Here is a 7,063-nt window from a genome sequence, read left to right on the forward strand (position 1 = left end):
AGAGAAGGCTTATGACACAAATAACAACTTCTTAAGCATTCAGGGATGGAATATATAATACATGTACAAATATCAAGAAGCAATTTGTATAGGTATAATATTCATAAGGTTTATCTGTTCACATGCAAAAGATTAGTTTACCTTTGAGGAACTTTTGAGCACCGTCCAGACACTCTGGAGAGAGTTCATTGTCACCAAAGGAGCCCAGCAACTCAGACACCAGAATATCGGCCTTCTCCGGGGCTTGCCACTCCCGCATGTCACACGACACCACCGTCACCTGAGGGGCGGGACGGAGGATAAACATTGAAGCTTGATTCATTTCAACAGATAAGTCTAAAATTAATGCAGAAATATAAATATTCACCAAGACATTCTCATCATCACATTCAAGCTGCATATCACTGTAAAGAAGTCATAATAAAGAAAATTATCTTATTCGGAGAATTTTCCTTTCTTGCTAAATCCATTTACTGCACACTGTACATTCGTCATTCACCAACACTTGAACTTTTTCTGTTTCAACAAAATTCTAAAGACAAAGTGTGTGCAGTGCATGGAGGGATACACCACCATTCAGAGTAAACTGTAACAGTGCATAAAAGCGTCATGCAAGAGCAAACTACACACCGTGAGCAGCGTCCAAATGCTCCTCCTCCCTTTGCCTAGTACTCTGTACATGCCACTAATAGCAATCACGGACACACCAAAGATTAGCACATAAACTACACAGACAGAAAGAGTGGCCAGCACCAGTACCTGTTCTCCCCAGTCCTCGTCCTGCTGGGCCTGCAGCGTCACCACAGCGTTGGGATTCTTCTCCACGGCATACACCTTGATCACCCGGCTATTGCCTTGGCTGCCGCCAGCGCCCGCCGCACCAGGGGCCCCCGCCCGGCACCCACCACCATCAGCACTCTGAGGGCACGGGTGAAGCAGGACTCAGTCTGTGCTCTACTTATACATAAACTTCGGCATCATGTAAAAGGTGCCCATGTAAATAAACTGACACCTCATCATCATTAGTCCACTATAAGATACGAACCTTCTGAAACGTCCACTACATCTTTGTCTTACACATAAACTTGGCTTCACATACAGAAGTGCTAATATACATATACTAACACCTCATTATCATCATTAGTCCATTATAAGACATGAGCCTTTTGAACCCTCCTCTACATCTCTTTGTCTTATGTTAGTGTACTCCATCCTGCACTGGTAAAGGTTCTGATGTCATCTTTTCACCTGGTTCTCTGTCCACCGTGACCTGACCTAAAATTCTCAGGTTGGCACTGTCACTTTGGGTTGAGTGGCAACCGAGGAGGCGTAGAGTCAGGGCAGACAGAGAACCAGAGATGTAATTAGAACCCATGCTGGACTACTGTTATAAACTATTATGAGCATATGGCACAGATATTTCCACTCAGTTTTTTTAATAATATGCACCGTCTTTGATAAACGGAAGGTTGGTGTGGTAACTAATGATATATCAAAACTGATCAATTTTTATAACTTTTTTGTGATTTTGTTCTTAAACTTTTCAGCAATTATCAGGTTTCTTATAACTGTGCATTCTTTCTTCTGATTCTTCCCATCCTAAAGTAAGAATACAAGTTGACTCACAGTTCTTTGGTATCTTTCTCCTCCTCGGGGATCCTGTCACAGATTGCTAAGTACATTGCCCGCTCATACTCTCTGTACTTGACGGGATCCTTCTCAAACACTTCATAGGTCTGAGACTCCAAATTGTCCATCAGGGGCTGCAGGGGGCACTGCAGGTAGTCCTCGTAGCCTCGGGCAAAGTCCGTCAGTGGGTCGGCTTCAGCCTGTGTCTGAAACGTGTAAGCCAATAACTGCCGGACAAGTAATCGAGGCAACAGATGGTGAGGGGCCACAAAGCAAGATCTATCCAAATAATGAAAGAATCATAAATGCAGATTCTTGAAAAAATTTGCAAGACTTACACGATACATATGAATGAATGAATGAATGAAGCAAAAAGTTTGAGTCAAAATTTAATACATAAAATGAATTATTCAACTAAGGGCACCTACAATCCTTGCAGACGAACCATCCTTGAACAGCACCAACTGTTCTACATAAGATTCAGAAAGATATCAGCACACAACTCAAACACCCACCCTTGTAATGTATTCAAGGTACTGCTGGTAAAACTTGTAGTGTTGGTGTCTGAGTGGGCCTGTGATGATGAACTGTGTGTGCAGCTTCACCAGGGACTTGACGAGCTGTTGGTGTCCCCGGGACAGCACTGGGAAGCCCTTCTTGTTGCTGAGCCAGATGGAGGTGGGCAGCACAGCACTCCTCACCGGCTCACCCAGCCACCTGGTGACCACAGCAGCTGTTAACTATGAGGGACATTTCCACACCACAACACAATGGCTTTGTAACTGCTCAATAAAAACAACTGAAGTTAATAGGCTTTCAACTGGGTACAAGTGATATTAAAGTTTGGGGATATGCTACAGATGTGTGTGTGTGGCCTCGGTGGTCATCTCCATCCCACTGGCCCTTGAGCTTGTGGTGGGTGAGAACCCATTAACCTGGGGCACAGGGCCAGTGTGACATCCAGGTTACCACAGTTTACCTTTCCCTGGTTTCCCTAGGTACCCATTTACTGCCCAGCCCAAAAGGGAGAATGAACAGCTGAGTGGACTGAGCACTAACTTTCTGGGCCAGAAGTTAATCCCAGGCCCACAGATTCATAGCTAGGCATGCCAACCACTGCACCATAACACTCCTATGCACCTATTACCTGCCTGTCCTTCATTGTGCTCTCCCTCCATGCTCCCATAGAACTCTCCTTAAAAACTTAAACTCAATCCCTTCCTCCACCCTGTCTTCCTCCAATCAGATTTTACTTGTAATCTTGTGCTATCTGCTCCACAAAAGTTATCTTACAAATTTTTGTAGTCTGAGTTGGCTTGTAGGGAAGCAAACAAACTTGTGTATTTGTCTGGCTGTGGTGCTTACAGGACATGGTGCTGGAGTGTGGAACTCACCCGAGATATTACAGGTTCCAAAGATCATGGTCAGAGTAAATAAAGAATCCCAGGTAAGTAACAAAGAATCATCAGTAAAATAAACAAACTGAAAAAAGGCAGAAGAATCACCTGTCGATGACGGACTGGTCGGGAAGATCTGCAGAAACTTCCAATGTCAAGCTAATCTTCTTCTGAATATTGGCTACACTGTGGAACCTGAAAATGAACGAGACAATGATTAACATTTGAACTTTATATTCTTTACCTCTCACACATATTCTTTAAGCTTTGGATTATAAACAACTCAATAACTGACTTTTGAATCATCACCCAAAGTAAAGTACAATCTTTTATCTCTTGCACGTTATGAAGCGTCTCACTGTGAAACCTCAAACATGAACAACCCAATGATTAACCTTTGAATTTTATACCCACACAGATGTACCTAAGCCTTCCACTTTTTAGCACATTTCTTAGGTTTTTGTTCTAGGGCAACACTCACTTGTTCCACCAGGTCCACGTGTCGGTCTCAAAGCCGTCCTCACTCTGCTTCCTGTCTGAGCGGTACTGGGAGGCAACCTCCTCCGGCGCCTGCATGGGCACCCGCACCCACACCTGGGACAAACGACAGACAACAGCCTTACTGCACTGCCACTCCTCAGAGCCAAGCTTCATGGGAATATTTCTCAACCTGCACTTTTTTTTTAATACAGCAAGGGAGGCAGCTCAAGGGCAAAAGACAAAAAACAGCAACAAAAAAGCCTGCTAGACACTAATAAAATCAAACAATAAAATAGAATAACTAAATAAGAGTGAGGTATGTATCTATGGCTGCTGACCAGGTAAGGTGGGGGTAAAGTTGGGGCATAAAAACTACAGCTATGTGTTGACTCAGCATTAGGGAGCTGTGTGTTTGGGGCTTATTTCTATATTTACAGTTAGGCTTGCTTTATGTCTGTTAGTGTGATAGTGATATATAAATAAATAATAATAGCAAGTAATACAACAAGACGTTCAGCTCACCTGGTAACAGACGCCCTGGACCACCTTGTTGTGGAGCATCCTGGCCACGTTGGTGCACCGGTCTGACGTGAGGGAGAAGGTGATGGCCGGCAGACCCAGGTGAGCGGCAAAGGTCAGCTCCTGGTTTAGGGTTTCCTCGCTGTTGTTGCGGAGGCTGTTGACGGGTGACTCCAGGTTCAGGATAGATGACATGGTTAACCTTCCAACTATCAAACTGTTCCATTCTGTAATAAGATGCATGCATAAGTAAAAGATATGCACACTAGTAGTTCGAGTAGCAGAATAGAGTATATACCCTATAGGAGCATAATGGCAGACAGTAGAAGACTATATCAAGAGACAGAACAGAAATGTGATGTAATTAGTTTTCCAAGCAACTGAACAGCAGTCTTTTACTAAGAAAGTTTTAGGGGTCAAAAGTATATACACCTTTCTTTCTGGACATATATAATAAAAGTTTTATATAAGTGGAACCTTCATTCAAATTTGCTTCAACCTTATAGTTGAACAATATTGCAGCCTCAGTAAGGCCAAACACATTGCTGACCTGAGCTGCTGAGGAGGAGGTCAGACCGTGTGAAGGCTCCCGGCCTCTCCTTGGCCTTGCCTTCCACATGCTCCCGCCCGAAGCGAGGGTGGGCGAGGGGCACCGAGATGAAGTCATACCTGAAAAGTTGCCATAAAAGTCATGAGGAATGCCTGAGTGAATGAGTGTTATATGAGGCAGCTATAACAACCAACAGTGCAGCGTGAGGCATACCATGTATTAACTGTACATAGTATTTAAATCTAGCCCAACTAATTCAGTAATATTCCAGTCTTTACCAGCTTTATTCAGGTGGTCAACACTTTCATGACAGATTTCAATGTGCTCTTTAACATTTCTAAGTGCTGTTAGTCGCAAGATACTCATTTGTGCGGATATATTTTTGCTTTCAGTAAATTTTAGGAGGGGTCAATGGGGGTGAAGCTCTCCGAGGCAGGTGGGGGGGATGTAAGGGGATGAAGCACCCACCGTTAGCTGTGACTGGCAAGAACTGGCCACTCAGAGTGAAGTTGGTGAAAGACTGGAGTTTTACCAATACATCTAATTTTATTCTAACCTAACCCAACTTGCACCCTGCTAAGAGGAAATACCCTTAATATGTTCCCACAGACCATGTTTGAAGAAACCAATACCTTATGAACTAGTGACTGAAAAACAATACAGTAGTGTGTTGTATATACATTGTACGACATAAAACACAGTGAGATGAGCAGACTTCTGGAAAAATACCCACGCTTGTGTATATGTGTGCACATTGCCTGATTTGAAATATTTTAATTCAACTGAGTAGCAATCATTTCTGGTGTGCTTCTGGAACAGTACCTAAACTTAAGAGTATATGTGCCTATTCCCTGTTTAAGAATATTTTTAATTACCATTCAATAAATAGCAATTTTTACCAATTTTAAATTTTTGCTCGGTACATAACAACACAATATTGACGTATTAGTAGAGCCACTGAGCAGGGAAATACATGACACTGGCTCCATGCACCGAGCACTGCCTGGCAAATATCCTCAGCAGGGAAACACACAACAATAACTCCATGCACCAAGCACTGCCTGGCAAATATCCTCAGCAGGGAAACACACGACAATGACTCCATGCACCAAGCACTGCCTGGCAAATATCCTCAGCAGGGAAACACATGACAATGACCCCATGCACCAAGCACTGCCTGGCAAATATCCTCAGCAGGGAAACACATGACAATGACTCCATGCACCGAGCACTGCCTGGCAAATATCCTCAGCAGGGAAACACACGACAATGACCCCATGCACCAAGCACTGCCTGGCAAATATCCTCAGCAGGGAAACACACGACAATGACCCCATGCACCAAGCACTGCCTGGCAAATATCCTCAGCAGGGAAACACACAACAATGATTCCATGCACCAAGCACTGCCTGGCAAATATCCTCAGCAGGGAAACACATGACAATAACTCCATGCACCGAGCACTGCCTGGCAAATATCCTCAGCAGGGAAACACATGACAATAACTCCATGCACCAAGCACTGCCTGGCAAATATCCTCAGCAGGGAAACACATGACAATAACTCCATGCACCAAGCACTGCCTGGCAAATATCCTCAGCAGGGAAACACATGACAATAACTCCATGCACCAAGCACTGGCAAATAGGTACTAGTGTTAATTACCAACCTAAAGAGGAAAACAATGAACGGAGAATAGACACCCTTATGAGTAGTTAGCTGTCTGCCTCTTTACTATCCCTAAGGTCAACAATCACTAAGGTAAAGTAAGTAAAGTAAGTAAACCAAGTAAAGTAAGTTAAGTAAGACCCCCGTAAGCCTCCACCCACATGTCCCGCCCCACGCTGCCCCGCACACCCACCCCGCCCATGCCCCGCCCCGCCCCGCCCCAGCCCTGGACCCATGTGCCTCAAGACGTGTCCCCTTCGCCTACCCCGACTTTGAAGCCTCCTGAAGGGCGTGGCTCAGCTCATGCACGATGGGGAACTCGAGGCCACAGGACACCCGGCTCGCCATGATGCACACACACAGCCCTTGGTCTTGGCTTTGGTCTTCCTCCTCCTCGGCTCCTCCTCTTCTTCCTCCTCCTCTTCCTCCTTTTCTTCCTCTTCCTCTTTCGACCTGCTGTATTACTTCGTGCTGTAGATAAGTGGAGATCGGTGATGATTCGGACATTAAAAATAAGGAAATATCAACTGAAGCTTCAATGTAATTTTGTTGATCTCAGTATGTTCCTTCATCATTTAATTGGCTTTTTAGGCTGTTAATATGACACTCGTATAGCTATTTCCAGTTTCCAGCAGTATAGTGATGATACAAATTTCTTAATCGTCAGAACCATTCATAAAAAAGGACTTGTGTTTAATTGTTACTCTGTTAATTGTGTGTATCTTACGTTTATTGGCATTATTCAAAGGTTATGGGCTCGTTTTTTTATTTTTATTTTGCTATGGGGGCTATAGGGCATCATAGGTTCATGGGTGGCGAG

General features: G+C 44.2%; 1 pseudogene; it reads right to left on the minus strand.

Annotated features, from left to right (window-relative positions):
* Nucleotides 1-122: 122 nt before the first annotated feature.
* On the minus strand, nt 123-6,683 carry LOC126990770 (protein arginine N-methyltransferase 5-like; annotated as a pseudogene).
* Nucleotides 6,684-7,063: the final 380 nt, after the last annotated feature.

This window comes from Eriocheir sinensis, unplaced genomic scaffold (assembly GCF_024679095.1).
Source record: "Eriocheir sinensis breed Jianghai 21 unplaced genomic scaffold, ASM2467909v1 Scaffold1964, whole genome shotgun sequence".
NCBI lineage: Eukaryota > Metazoa > Arthropoda > Malacostraca > Decapoda > Varunidae > Eriocheir > Eriocheir sinensis.